At 36.2% G+C, this 16,543-nt stretch overlaps 1 long non-coding RNA gene across 1 annotated transcript; it reads left to right on the top strand.

The window, feature by feature from the left end:
• The first annotated feature begins 6,279 nt into the window (after positions 1-6,279).
• On the top strand, positions 6,280-7,282 carry LOC145591017 (uncharacterized). Its single transcript, XR_014102230.1, has 2 exons — positions 6,280-6,740; positions 6,849-7,282. It is a non-coding gene; the product is annotated as an uncharacterized LOC145591017 (long non-coding RNA).
• Positions 7,283-16,543: the final 9,261 nt, after the last annotated feature.

Genomic DNA, 16,543 nt, shown 5'->3' with positions numbered 1-16,543 from the left:
CAGGTACGGGATCTTGAATAGGTCCAATGGGAGTAATGAGTCCCTTGGCATGGAGTCGATCGAAGGCAGTATCATAGCTCATCCTAATAGGAGTTAAATCTTTCCTTAGTTGCTTTTCAGACCCTTGATTTTCCATGGCTAAGACTTCATTGAGATCAAAGGTACTAACATTGTTACTAGAGTGGGCGTTTTCGGAAGAAGAAGGATTGTCGTTCTTCTTTCCTTTCTAGCCACTGTTGTTGCTATTGTTAGCAGTTTTTTGCTTTGCAAGGTCATCTTCGATTTCAATACCTATGTCATAGACGACTTTGAAAGTATTCAAGTTGTGTTGATATTTCAAATGCTTCGAATACTTGTCTTGAAGGTTCTTGATGAACATCCTTACAGATTCTTTTTCGGTGGGCACCTCGACCATGTTGGCGGAAGTTTCCCTCCACTTGTTAAAGAAAAAAGTAAAGCCTTCATTCTCTTTTTGTCTTAGCATCTCAAGTTGTCTATAGTCGGTTTCGACTTGAATATTACATTTATATCTATCAATGAAAGCGTTTACAACAGCATCCCCAATAGAGTCGCCAAAAAACTGTAGGGAATATTTCAAGCATCCCAAATAGAGGTTTTCTCTTTATCTAGAGAAAAGAACCATTGTTTACAAACGGTTTCAAGTGATAAAGAAAACAATGTATGAAAAATTTTCTTATCTATCCCCTTAATATTCATTATTGTCTCGAATGCCCTTAAGTGGAAGTAAGGATTATCTGTTGCCTTGAACGTCAGTGGCATTGAACTTCTGCGGAAGGAGTTCTTTGTCCACTAAGACCCCTTGCGAGCTAATGCCCTGGTGTAGGGAATATTTCAAGCCATTAACCCCAAGCTTGAACCCCACTGTGATCATACACTAAAGCATGGTGGCGTCCAAAGGGAAGGAAGCTAGAGCAAAAGAGTCGCCAACAAGTTTTAGGAACTTGTAAACCGTTCACAAGGTGAAGATTACACCCCTCAACGATCTAGGAGATCTTCAACTCCAAAAGGTCTTAAACCAAATAGAGTTCGGGGATGAAGGTACAAATCCAACCTAAAAGAGATTGAACCTGCCCTGAATAGGCCTCTACTTTATTTTTCTCGTATTCATGTGCGCTTTTTGACTAACATGCAATCAACAGATTAACCCTAAACCTGTTTATCTATGTTGGTTGAATATTAATGCACAAGCAAAACTATTATTGGCGATCACTTGAATTATAATCAAATTAACCCTAAACAAGATTATTAATTATCTTATTAAGCGTGATTACAAGTACAAATTCCCTTTAAACCTGCATAAAAGGCGTGATCAAGCAATAACAATAAATAATCAATAAGCAACATAACAATCATCATAATTATTAAAACAATAATTATAACAATAATAATCATGTTAATAATAAAGCTTAAATATAATAGCAAGATCCTAGGCATGATACTAACAAGATTAATAACAAATCCTAGCATGTCACTAAGCAATAAAGATCAAAACTTTAACCCTAACATGATATTAACATGATATTAGAAAAGAGTAAAAGGCACCCTAAACATGATACTAGAAATCAATAAAGACATCCTAACATGATGCTAGGAATTAAACCAAATTTAAACATGCTTTCTACAAGAATAGAGCAATAAGATTACATACTTTGATGCCTCGTACCTCTTTCTAATAACAAAATACACGCGTTAGTAACTTCAAGGAAAATATGAAATCAAACAATTAAATTAAATAATGAAAATAGAGATTAGGGACCAAACCCTCAGAAATTATAACCTTTCACGTCTAGGGCGAAGGCGACTTCGAACTCGGCTAGGTGTGTCTAGATCTCGTGAATGCGGAATTTTGTTTGAGGGAAAAGGTTTAGAAAAAGAATAGAGAGAAAGCTTCTAGTTTTAGAGAGAGATGATTGGTGTAGATTGTAGATCGTGAATGAAAACGGAGGTTCAGGACCCCATTTATAAGAAAACAGTCCGGAAATAGGTAGAATTTGATAAGGAATAAAACTCCACGCTGTCGCTGCAAAACCGACCTTGTCGCTTGGCGACAGGGTCTGTCGCGTGGCGACAAGGCTTGTCACGTGGCGACAGCCTGGATTCCTACGCGCTTTCAAAAACGGAGTCCACTTATCAATCAAAATCGATTTGTGAAGTCCGTATCGAAATCGAAATTGTATTTTTCATAAAATAATATTTTATTCCAAATAAAACTTATCAAAATATAATTATTAATTCTAATCTTATTAGGATTAAAGAGAACCTTCTAAAGAATTCTAGAAGACTATAATTAATTCTAATAACTTTAGGAATAATAATTATCATTGGGCCCTCCCCTAGATCATTGGCCGCATGTAAAGATCAAACCGGGCCCAGTTTAGTATTTTGGCCATAACTTCCTCATTATTCATCGGAATTAGGCTTATAATATATCGTTGGAAATCTCTATGCAAGCCCCATCCAACTACACCATTATTGGACCCTTCATGGACCAAAATAAACTGGATTGGCTGTTTTCATAAAATAGAGTTGTTTTTTGAAAACAAAAAGAAAGAATTTTAATAAAAACTAACCGCAACACTTGACATTTCACACTTTGACCTCGTTCGATAATCATTCGACGCAAAAGGTATTCATCACTGGGTTTGTTTTTGGGGAGACACATTTGGGTGTCTACACCTGGAATCTATAGTCATTGGATATTTTGCTCAAGCTTTCTTGCATGAGCTCCATTTGTTGTTGTTTCACAGGGTCATTGATTTGAAGGGTTAAAGTCTTCAACACCTCAGTCATGTTAGCCATTTTCTTCTTAAGCTCATTGACTTCTTCTTGACTTGCCATTATCTTCTTAGCTTTTCTTTTTCGACTGACTGGTTTATCAAAAAGGAGTATTTGAAAGAATGTATTGTCCTTAATTAAGCGCCTTTCTCTCCTTGACCAAGTGTTGTGGGAAGGGAAATTATGGATAAGTTTTTCATTTTTGACTCAGGCTCTATTCAACATGCAATAGATGGGAAGAGATCATGGAAAAAAAGGGGAGAATGATAGGTATGAAAAAGTATGTAGAGAGTGAAAAAATGATGTATATGGGAATATATAGAAGAATTTAGGAATAAAGTGGACCCCCAACTCAAATGACGGAAATGACGCGCATACGAGACTCTCTAGACATGGTCAAAATGTGACATATTAGGGTGTGCCTTATTAGTGAGTGCAAGTGACATGCTTTGACTCTTGTGTATGACCATGGAACTAAGTGCTTAGACTCATTTAAGGACTAAATATGGCTACTGCCATTAATAAACTGATCAAACTGATTAATAAACTGTTTAATTAGACTCGTCACGATGACTCGAGCAACAAACTGAACTGTCGCCAAAACAACAGGATTGTAGCCGCACACTGCAGTGCAGCGCCAGACGACAGGGTTGTCGCTTGGCGTTGCACAGCAGCGTTTGGCGCCACAGCCCAGATTTTTGCGCCATTACTGGAACATCGATTTGGGACTGTTTTCAGTATTTTTACTCTAAAGGGACAGGCCTAAAGTCGTACTAAGTCAGTTTGATTAATTTATTAGCCTTTAATTACTCAAATTAATTAATTAGGCAATCCTTTTAGTCATTAATTACTTTATTTAGACTTAATCACAAGTCAAACAAACAATTAGGAAAAAACACATAGAGTATGCACAACAAATAATGCACAAGTAGTCAAGTAGGCACGATATGATGCAATGAGTTTGCAACCTAACCACTGCTCTAGTTCTCTAAAGTTCAGGATATGGGTTAGTCAAAGAGGTTCCATGGTTATGAGTCCGGATGCACCGTGCGGAAGCCTTCCTTTGGAAGGGTTAGCGCGTGTGGATGGGATCCCGCGAGTTAAACTCGCTTCCATGGTTTGGTGAATTCAACATTCTCGGATTTACCCTTCGTTGCTCAAAGCGTTCGATTGGGTAGATGGAGCATGAATTTCCAGAGGGTTATGTCCATATGTAGAACAAATATGGGTTTTAGAAAAGAGAGAAAAACTCAATCAGGAAGTAGAATCGAGCCAACAGTGCTAGAACTAGTCAAAACAAGAAGGCAGAGTTCTGGCTCGATATTGGAAGAACTTGGCGCCAGACAACAGAATCTGTCGCTAGAAAATGACTTCGTCGCTAGGCGACGAGGCCATTTTTCAAGCGACGCACTCTGTTTTCTAGACGCTAGTTCCTACATGCCTCAGCAGCTTTCTGTGTTCTTAGAATTTTCCAGTTTTCACAGTATTATTTCGATTCTAGTTGTGAAAGATATTTCTCAAATTTCCTACGTGTGAAAATATTATGTTTTTGACTCATTACGGATGGTCTTTCCAATGAGAACCTTTTTTATGCATATGACAATAATGTTAATCAAAATTATGCACATGAAATACTTAGAACTTTTCGAGTCTCATCCACTCATTCTAAATCATTGCCAAAATAAATTTCAGGAATTAAAATAGAAATCCTCCCCAGTGGAGTCACCAAAAAACTGTAGGGAATATTTCAAGCAATCCCATACTTGAACCCCACTGTGATCATACATTTAAGTATGGTTGCGTCTAAAGGGAAGGAAGCTAGAGCAAAAGAGTTGCCAACATGTTTTAGGAACGTGTAAACCGTTCACAGGGTGAAGGGTACGCCCCTTAACGATCCAGGAGATCGTTAACTCCAATAGGTTTGGAACCATGACTGGAAGTTCAGGGATGAAGGTACAAATCCAATCTAAAAGAGAAAGAACCTGCCCTAATAATAGGCCTCTACTTTATTCTTCTCGTATTCATGTGCGCTTCATGACTAACATGCAATTAATAGATTAACCCTAAACCTGTTTAACTATGTTGGTTGAATATTAATGCACAAATAAATCTATTATTGGCGATCACTTGAATTATAATCATATTAACCTAAACAAGATTATTAATAATCTTATTAAGCGTGATTACAAGTACATATTCCCTTTAAACATACATAAAAGGCGTGATCAAGCAATAACAATAATATATATCAAGCAACATAATAATAAATTATAATAATAATTATAATCATAATCATAATAACAATTATAAAAATAAATAATCATGTTAAAGCATGATATTATTAGCAAGATCCTAGGCATGATACTAACAAGATTAATAACAAACTCTAACATGTCACTAAACAATAAAGATCAAAGGTTTAGCCCTAACATGACACTAACATGCTATTAGGAAAGAAAATAGGAAGCATCACAGAAATCATAATTGATATAAGAAATTACCCTAAACATGATACTAGGAAGCAATAAAACATCATAACATGATACTAGGAATCAACAAAACAATCTAAGCATGATTTCTATATCATAAGATTAATGAAACAATTAAATTACTTACTTCGATGCCTCGTACCTCTTTTTAATAACAAAATGCACACGTTAGTAAATTCAAGGAAAATAATAAAATTAAAGAATTAAATTAAATAATTGAAAGAAAGAGTTAAAAAGTTTAGACTGGATTTGGAACCAAACCCTCAGAAATATCAAACCTTTCACGTCTATGGTGAAGGCAACTTCGAACTTGGCTAGGTGTGTCTAGTTCTTGTGAATGCGAAATTGTGTTTGTAAAAGGGTTGGTTAGAAAGAGGGAGAAAGAAAATAAGCTTTAGCTTAGAGAGAGAGAGAGAGGAATTAGAGAATTCTGGTTATTGAAAAACGGAGGTCCAGGGACCCTATTTATAAGAAAATAGTCCGGAATCGACAGAAAAGAATCAGAGTTCGAAAAGGAATAAAACACTCTTCTGTCGCCAGCGACAGAGATCGTCGCCAGGCGACGAAACTGTCGTTGGCGATGCAGAAGGTTTTCCACGCGTTTTCAACGCGGAATCTATTTTCGATAAAATCAAGTCGTAAAATCCGTACGAAGGGTAAAATCGTAATTTCATTTAAAACACTTCTTTTATTCCAAATAAAACTCATAAAACATAATTATCAATCCTAATCCCTTTAGGATTCAAAAGAACCTTCTAGAAGATTCTAGAAGACTATAATCAATCCTAATTGCATTAGGAATGATAATTCATAATAGGCCCTCCTCTAGATCATTGGGCCGCATATAAGAACCAAACCGGGCTCAGTTTAGTATTTTGGCCATAACTTCCTCATTATTCATCGGAATTGGACTTATAATATATTGTTGGAAAGGTCTTTTCAAGCCCCATCCAACTTAACCATTATTGGACCCATATCATGGACCAAAAGTGAATTGGTGGGCTTGAGGCGCCTAGCTTGGTTGTTGGCTTAAAGTGTTGTGGCAGGGTTAGTAGCAATAGGAATTAGCAAGGGAAGCTGAGCCTCAGTTAGTCGAACAATCTTATTTACGCATATCTGAATACACCAAGTAGCTGTAAATCAGGCTTTATCTTACACATATTACCTGCTTTTCTTATTGTTTACTTGCAACAAGCTACGATTACCTTCCTAGAGTTGTGCTTGATATTATAGAAATTGTACATTATAGGAATTGTATTCAAAGTTTCTGCAATAGTTCTTATGCATTGCTCTTACATTGGTAGAAAGAAACTCAAAAATGTTGATTATTTTACTGAGTACGGCATGAAGGCAAAGGAGTTACAATCTATAGAAGGGCGTGAGGAGGATTTGCTTCATGAGAAGGATTTTTTTCTTGCTAAAACTGCTTTGGAACACTACAATAGCATCACAAATGTCTTTCTGCCACCATCAGTTTCTTTTTCTTTATTTTATTTCCTGTCTTATTTTTCAATATGTTTGTATTCTTGTCCTCTGAATTTGGATGAATTCTAAATCTCGCAGGGTGCCAAATATAAGCTTGTGAAATGTCTTGGACACGACTCAAAAATTATTCAAAAGTACACGTCCCACTGCAACTTCATTGTCGAATGCACGATGGATCAAAAGCTTGAGTTGTTTTTTGCTGAAGTCATAGGTTTGCAGGATCCTGAAGTCTCTGTCTGCAGGATTCTGGATTAGTCGCACCTTTCTGGCCATTGTGATTTCTGTCCCAAAGAGATTGCTCATCCTGCAGATGCTTCTTGGCCATCCTCAGCTTGTTGCTTTAGTTGATGATATTCATTCTAGTTGCAACCCCTACATTTGTAACTATCTTGGACTTGTTTTAGGGCAATGGAAGCTAATTTATTTTGTGCCATTTTCTAAGTTTGTTTCTATGTTGGAGGTGTTGTACTAGTCTTGGACATGTTTAGGGCAATGAAAGTTATTATATGACATTTGTGTTGTAGGGAAATGGGAGCTATTCATATGAAATTTGTGTAGTTTGTTAGAACGAGTTTGTGGGAAGTGTTCAACTTTAGCTCTTCACAGTGGAGGTCTTTTTTGGTGAGTATATGAGTTTAGGCATGCGATTGCATAAATGCTAATTTACTGATGATGGGTGTTTCCTGTGAGTTATTGACAATACGAGCTAAGCCACCATCCCTTTTTACCAAAAAGGTCGCAACGTCTTCATTACCACAAATAAGAGCAGCACATAGAGCAGTATTTCCCTTTGGGTTCTGGTTGATTTATAAACGTTTTGATGGAAATTTTATTCGTGTTATACTTCTATATTACTCAATTAAAAATTTATAGCCATGAAAAGAGATGATATATTATGCTTTAGCCTTTTGTTATTATATCTCAGAATATAATTTTTAAAGATTGTCTGATTATGATATTTCCTTTGTTTCCTTTTTTTTTTGGATAGGGTTCTTCGTTTCCATTTAGCTACATCAAAGGGTCTTATTAACTGCATCAAAGGGATATTGGTTTTTTATTTTTTTTTTAAATAATTTTTTTTATGTCTTTGTTGCAACTAAGAGGAATCAACGACCTCGATTGCTGTTGCGTGAAGGTACTAATTTAATTGTTTGTTTGAGATTAATTTTGCTGGTAAGATGTTAGATTTTATGATATAATGATATCTATACAAGTTTAGGTTTTTCTCAATTTGGCTGATGATATGTGATTTGCGAAGTATGAAGATTGATTTTGAGTTATTAAATAATAGTGTGTCTGCATTCTGCAAACTGATAACTTGATAAGCTTATGATTTAAAGATTATTTATTGAAATGGCTGAGATGCTAACTGATCTCCAAGAGCTTTGTTCTGATGTTAGAACACTAGGTTATTACAGGTCGCAATTGATTGAACAATTGGATCATTGAAGTTATTGTATCATTAGTCTAGGATTTATCTTTTTAACCAGCTATTCTTTAACCATGGTGATTGCTGAATTAAGAAGAACCAATCCGAACCTGGTCCAAAATTTTCAGTTAGAATTTGAGACTGGTCATTGAAAATTTATAGACAATGAGTATCTATAAGTGACTGCAATCAAGAGGCCGGAGAGCTTCCCTAGGTGGTACGAAGGACATAGTACGGAGTAAGAAGTTAAGATGCGGTCTATAACCTAATTACGGACTTGAACCTTCATCCTTCAGTAGTCATATAGATTTAGTGACATTGCATATCTCTGTCACCATTGTTCTTTTCCTCTCGTTTTCTCACTCTTATTCATGGAGTGTAGGAAGACCCTCTCAAAGCTCATCGGTTACAAACACTCCAGGCACACTACTACATCTAATCTTTTTATGCCTAGTCATGTTATAAAGGCATTTGACGTGTTCACTGAAGATAATTAGTTACAAATCTTACAATCATTGTTTATCTTTTTTCACTGTGTTCAAATCTCTTTTCTGTAAATTTTTATGCTGCTCTTTGTGATTTCATGCAGGAAATCGATCTAAACATTGACAGAGTCTCAAATCATCTTACATACGACAGATCTTTCGAAGCAGTTAAACATTGGTGACATGGTTGTGGCCTCATTTGTTGGGTTGTTGGATCATCAGTTAAAGATCAATGAAGATCAGGAAAGGGGTAAAAACAATGAAAAATCAAATGTGGTCGATGATTTGGTTAATATCATTGTGGAAGAATATTTAGATTGTTCAACTTATCATGGGGGAATATCTAACACTCTTCTTTCACAAACAATGGCAGAATGTAAACCCCTGATAAAAGGAAAATAAAGAGGAGTCGTCAAGTTTGGTGGGTGGAATGACTATTGAAGGGCCTCTGCTTGTAGAACATAATCAACCTGGTGAAAAGTTATCAGTGGATTATACTGCTGTTATAAATGTCTCTAACAACTTAAGTAACCATTCAGATGCAAGAAATAAAATTGGAGTAATGAGTGAACAGCCATTGTTAGGTAATGCTAGTCCTGAAGAAAGGGTCGAGAGTGTCTTCTTTGGCTCATGCAGCAAGAATTTTTACCTCCGTGGACAAATTATGTGAGGCAAATAGAAAAATTTCAGGGGATAGGACAAATACTGCGAAGGAGGAGCTAATAAATATCAAACCTTTATGGAGATCCACATTTAGTGCTCAAAAGTCAAGGAGAAAATATTTGGATCTGAAAAATGTTCAACAAAAAAGCAGCAAACTCCTTCCAAGATAATACAGGATAACCCAATTATTATCCATAAAGAACGGAATGTTCTAAAGCATCAGAAAGATATTGTTCCATTGGACAATTCCAACCACATTGTTAAGAACAATGCGTCAATGCAAGAAAGATGTGACAATGTTCACAAGCCTTCCAAGGTAGGCCTCTTTCTGTGCAATTTGACTGTAATGTGTATTTTGGTTTTATCTCATTCAAGTTATTAAGCTTTACTTTGAAATCTATTTACTCTGTGTATATTATTTCTACTGTTCCTTTCCTTTCTTTGGTGTGACTGTACACTAACAAGTATTCCGTTCTTTATCTTACTGGTGCTTGGAACCCAAGGAGAGTTTGACCCATCACTTAAACTATTTATAAGTCTATAAGCATAGGAGTTAGGCCTCCCATAGTACCGTAACCATTTTGTTATGTCTGCCCTTATATATACTTCTATAAATTTCTACATTAGCTTAATTATATCTTGCAAAAATACTCCAGAATTAACTGCAATTCATATATCAAAGTTAAAAAGCATAAGAGTACAATATTCAATCTATTTCAGGTTTCACAACAAAAAGAGAGGATGAGGTTTTCCTGGAGTAGCAGGAAAATTAGCTGTCTATTAATGCTCAGCCTATAAAGTCAACAGACTGTCCTAAATTACAGATATCTACTGTTTTGAGCCTTTTGGCAGGGTAACGGGAAAATACTTTTGTGGTTGCTTTGCTAGTATTGGACATAATCTATGTTTTTATAAGTCACTAGTTATTCTGCATAGGGTTTGGTTCTGGAAAAATTGAACAAAACACATGAGCAAAATCTGACGTTCGGGAATAATAGATGACATACTTTATAATTCATGTAGCTGCTCATATTTCACACACTGCTTTTGCTTTTATAAGGTTACCATTGATATGTCTCTTAACTGCAACGACTATGCTGACTGATGGAATTTTGTTTGTGGAAATGTAGGTCCTCACACAAATACATCATGTCAAGAATGAGCTTATGATGCTTCAACGATTTGGGTTAGTGTGGTCTTGACTTTAAAGTTCACTGTTATGAGATATAATTCATGTGGTCCGAGTAATATTTTGGAAATTTGGTTTATCAGGGGGAAGAATTATGTGATAAATCTGGACTGTTCTCTCAAGAGTGAAAATTCTAACTTCTTTATTCTACAGCATGTTGAGCATGAAAGGCCTGAAGTAAGTTGATCCTTTTGGAGTTTTATTTTCAATTGTGTAGTATCTTAAAAATTATGATTTTGACCCATGCATAATATGATTCTGCTGCAGGTTTCAAAACAGGAGATTGGCATATTTCAGCTTCAATGGTATGGTTACTGCATGTTCAAAGCACTCTTTGGACTCCATAAGTGGGTTGGGATAATGTTGCTGTTTAGATTTATTACTTTGCAAATTCTTATGTATAAGTACAGATACATGTTTGCATGGTGTGTTTCTTCCCTTTTTTTTTTTTTTTTTTTTTTTGAGGAGTTGCAGGGTGTGTTTCACAGAGACAGAAAACCAAGAAATTTTTTATTCTCATCAAAATCCGTAAATGTGTATCTAATTGACTTCAATCTCGCTAAGGTGAGCACTTAGTATATGTTAAAGCTTTTCAGTGTGATCTGCACATTTTTTATTTACCAGGATCTTTTGTAAAACTAGCATTTGCTTACCAATTCCTCCTCCTCTAATTACAGGATTTAAATCATATGGATGGGAATATTGGTGAGTTGATCCAAACCAAAAACTCCAAAAAAAATTCCCAGTGTTTCTTTATATGCATGCCTCATTTACTCTCTCTTTTGTGCGTTGTTAAACTTGAAGGTGATTGATATTGATATCCTTACTTGATTTGCTCATGAAGCTACATTCAATATCTGCCCTTTTTAGATCTTTAAATAAGGAAGAGATGACACTTATCTGCATAAAAAGTTTGTACAACCCCTGTTGCCCTTCGAATTTGGTCCTTTATGTGTCTGAAAGGTAACTCATTCAAGTGATTCATTTGTTGCCCAAAAATTAAAATAAATAAATAAAAAATAAAAAAAAGTGTCTCATTAAGTGCTTGACTGCTTGCAGTACATAATTCCTGACTGTTCAGTTTGGTACTTGCAAATTGTAATGACATTGGACACATAAGACTTTCTATTCATGAAACATATTTTTGTTATGTCAGAGAAATTACAGCACAAAGGTGCTATAGCCTATAGCTATTCAACAAATTCCATCAGTACATTTTAAATCCACTTCCCCTGACAAACTAACGAAGAATCTATATTGGTACACAAGGTGTGAACTGGAATCTCACTCTAAATTTACTAAGAACAAGCGAAATCAATGAAGAAACTCCATTGATGAGCTGAGAAGAATACAAGGTTTTACAGAGAGAATGTTGAGGAAGAAGAAAGGGATTTTTATTTTATAAATTTGATTAAATGAGTTTAATACAATGATTATAGGTATTTATACCCTGTAAAAGACTTAGACATATCTAAAAATATCTCTAACAACCTGTCATATGTTAAAACTAACTTTGCTGACTCAGCAAAGCTTACAAATAACTAATACTTCCTATTACAATGCTCCCCCGTTGAAAACAAACTTGCCCTCAAGTTTGAACTACAAAATCAGGAAATTTAGCCTCAAAAATTTCAGCAAACTCCCAAGTAGCCTCTGAAGTAGGACAGTTCTTCCATTTGACCAAATATTGTACAGCAGCTCGATTTTGGTGCTTAACAGTTCTTCTATTTAGAATAGTCTACTCTTCTTCTTCATCCATACCATGCAACCATGATGGAATGTGAGCAACTGCAGGGATCACTCCTTTAAATTTCTTCAGTTGAGAAACATGGAAGATTGGATGTCTCTGATCATCCTGAGGTAACTTCAGTTTATAAGTCACCTTCTCAATAACTTCAGCAACCTGAAAAGGACCATAAAACTTCGAAGACAGCTTATCATGTGATCCTTGCCTAAGAGTTTTATGTTTGTAAGCTTGTCGTTTTAGCCAAACCCAACTTCCTACAGTAAACTCTTTGTCACTTCTCTTTTTATTAGCTTGAGCCTTCATCTTCTTCCCATTTTTGTAAAGACCTATCAACAGCAACAACTTTAGATTCTCCGGGCAGATATGACAAATGCAAAGGAGGTGGTTGATTGTACACAATCTCATATGGAGTCATCTAAGATGATGTGTGAAAATTTGTATTGTACCACCACTCCGCCAATGGTAGCCATTTACTCCAATTCTTAGGGAATTCACTGGTCAAATAGGTCTCCAAACATCTATTCACCCTTTAGTTTGACTATCTGTATGGTAAGCTGAAGATAATAGCAAATTAGTGCCCTGCAACTCAAACAAAGCTTTCCAGAAATTGCTTAAAAATACTGCATCCCTATCACTAACTATTGATCTAGGCCAGATATGTAGCTTGAACACCCCATCCAAATAAGGTTTGGCTACTCAGTATTGTATAAGGATGAGACCAAGCCATAAAATGAGCATACTTGCTAATCTGTCAACCACAACAAAAATGACATTCTTTCCAAAAGAGACAGGTAGCCCTCTAATAAAGTCCATGGAAATATCAACCCACACTTCTTGAGGAATTGGCAGGGGTTGTAAAAAACCAGGACTAACAGCATTCTCAGTTTTATTAGCCTGATTAGCCTCACAGACTAAACAATTTCTCACAAAGTGAATGACAAAAGTGGTCATTCCGTTCCAATAGAATCTTTCACTAAAGTAGCATCTCTACCAGAATGTCCACCTTGTCTTTGTAACCATTAAAGTATTGCCACTTTCAGCTCATCATTTGGTCCCACCACTAACTTGCCTTTTCTTCTCAACAACCCATCTTATATAGCATAGTTATGAGTTGCATACGCTAAGAAAGAAACTGAAACAAAGCAATAGTGTTCAAGTCTAGCTCATAACTGTCCCTCAGCTTTTGTGCGTGCCACTGTCAATGCCATGCACAATAATTCTGCACCAGTTACCCTTGACAAGGCATCTGCTACCATATTCTCACTTCCTTTCTTGTATACAATCTCATAACTGAATCCCATAAGCTTAGACAACCATAGCTGCTGAAATGGGGTTGAGATCTTTTGTTGTAAAAGCCACTTGAGACTCTTCTGATAAGTTCTAATGATAAAATGTTGCCCCATTAAGTAAGTAGTTCTTTTTCATAGACAGATAACTTCTGCTCTAGGTCCCAATGTCTTACTCAAGAATGCCAAAGGATGACCAGCTTGCATCGGAACTGCTCCAATACCTTTATTTGAAGCATCAGTTTCAACCTCAAATGCTTTTGAAAAATCTAGTAGAGCTAAAAATGGAGCTGAACTCAAAGCCAACTTAATTCTTCAAAAGCTTGCTGTTGTATATCATTCCATTTGAACTCTCTCTTCTTCAATAATTAAGTCAAAGGTTTGCTGATATAGCCATAACCTCTAGCAAACTTTCTATAGGTAACCAGCCAACCCAAGAAACTTCTCAATTCCTTAACATTCTTAGGAATAGGCCAATTCCTAATAGCTTCAATCTTCCTAGGATCAGTTTCTACCCCCATTCCAGAGATAAAGTGACCCAAATATTCAACCTTGTCGATAGCAAAACAACATTTACTCATATTTGCATACAAAGTATGCTGCTTCATCAAAAACAAATTTAAGGTGAATCAAATGCTCCTTGAGAGACCTACTATAGATCAATATATCATCAAAGAAGACTAACACACATTTTCTTAGAAGTGGTCTGGAAATGTGATTCATCCAACTTTGGAAGGAAGCTGGGCATTTGTAAGCCCAAATGGCATTACTAAAAACTCATATTGACCATTCTGGGTTTTAAATGCAGCCTTGAACACATCACCATCATGAACTCTCAACTGATGATAACGAGCCCTTAGATCAATCTTACTAAACACCCATGACCCAGCTAGCTCATCAATAAGCTCATCTACTACAAGAATTCGAAACTTGTCCTTCACTGTCTTCTTAATAAGCTCCCTATAATCCACACATAGCCTCCAAGTCCCATCTTTCTTCCCCGCCAAAATAACTGGAGAGGCAAAAGGGTGCAGCTGAATTATGCCTTGATCAAGCATTTCTTGGCTTCCTGCTCTAATTTTTCAATGATATCACTTTGAGCTAAAGGATACTTGTAGGGACTGATACTTACTGGATTTGTCCCAAATTCTAAAGGAATTCTATGATCAAAAACTCCCCTACTAGGTGGTAGAGACTTAGGTTCCTAAAAAATGTCCTTATATTCTTGCAAAAGATCAGCCACAACAGCAGGATCACTAGAAACCTCGGTATTACAGCAAAAAATTCTAGAAGTGTCATGTTCGTAGGATATATAGTTGTACAGGTTGATTGAGTAACTTTTCAGTATTCTAACTCATAGAAACAAGGTCTTTTAGGTTTCTCACCCTGTTAAACATGGTGTTCACCATGATAATCAAATTCCATGATCAATTTCTTGAAATTCCAATTTACAGTTCCAAGTGTACTAAGCCATTGTACTTCAAGCACCATATCGCAATTTCCTAAGGAAATAAGAAGCATATCAGACTAGTGACCATACAAAATCCTTACAAACACTCTAACATGCCAAATGATTCCCATCTGCAACAGTGACAACTTAGGGAGAAATGCTTTCAGTCTGTAAACCCAAACGTTTTGCTACTTCCAAATCAAGAAAATTGTGTACTGCCTGAATCAATAAGTATATGTAAAGGTTTCTTCCCAACAAATCCAATAACTCTCATAGTCTGAAAATTGTGATTGCCACTCAAAGAATTCATGGAGGTATGAGGTTCCATATTCTCCAAATCATTACCCAAGGTATGATCAACTTCTGCCATATCTTCCCCATCACTTTCATCTTCTCTAGGTATCTCAACTAAAAACAATTGGGTTTGTTTAAGTGGGCATTTGTGAATTGTGATTCCTCTCATAGGGCTGATCACAAAAGTAACACAACCCCTTGAGTTATTTTTCCCTCCTTTCTACTGCCATAAGGGTGGTATGGGGTTTCTGAGAAGTTTTGCTAGGTTGAAAAGGAACCATAGCTCCAGAGTTTACAGTGCTGGGTTTTGAGGTGGAAGTAGCAGGAAAGGAAGTCTTAGAACTGTATGAATTGTAAGGTATATCCACATTCTTAGCTGCCTCTAAACTTTCCTCCTATAATCTAGCAAACTCAACAGCTTCTGCTAGAGTCTGAGGCTTAAAAAAGGGCTTAACATTAAATTTAAGACCCCCAATAAAACTTGCAATAAAGTAAGAATAGTTAACCAAGGATTCTGTGCAACATCAAAAGATGTCAACTCCTCAAAATCATCAACATAAGATTCTATTGTACCCACTTGCTGTAATTTATTAAAATTCTCTATTGCATTATCAGATTTAGAATCTTTAAATCTAGCAGTTAAGTCAACCACAAATTCAGTCCAATCAACATTACTCCTCCCAGCCAAATAACTAGCTACCCATACTTCAGCCTTTTCAATCATATACAAGCTAGCTAGATCTACTTTCTGTTCATCACAAATCTTGCACAACTTAAAATACTTGTTGCATTTCTTGACCCACATTCTACAATTCATGCCATCAAACTTAGGAAACTCGAGTTTAGGAACATACCCAAGAGTCCTGGTTGGATTGGACCCTACTTCAGCAGCTCTCACTGGAGGTGATTTCTGCCCCCAACTTCATCCAATTTCGCACTCAAATCATGCATCATCTTCAACACACGTTCTTGAAAAATCGAGCTAACTTTATGCTGCTCACCCAGTCGCAATTCAAGCTCTTTAACTTGCTGCTCAACAAACACCATTCTTTTGACAGTGATCAGTGCCAGAATTCGATTTCAAGAATCTTAAACTTTCGAATGAAAAACGAATTTCAATCGATTTGGGTATTTTCAAGAGATTGGAGCTCTTGAAATGAGTTTTCTTGATACCAATGTAACAGTACACAAGGTGTGAACTGGAATCTCACTCTAAATTCACTAAGAACA

The sequence above is a fragment of the Chenopodium album genome, chromosome 18 (genome assembly GCF_948465745.1).
Source record: "Chenopodium album chromosome 18, dcCheAlbu1.1, whole genome shotgun sequence".
NCBI classification, from domain to species: Eukaryota; Viridiplantae; Streptophyta; class Magnoliopsida; order Caryophyllales; family Amaranthaceae; genus Chenopodium; species Chenopodium album.
This window is presented reverse-complemented; position numbering and strand designations above follow the sequence as displayed.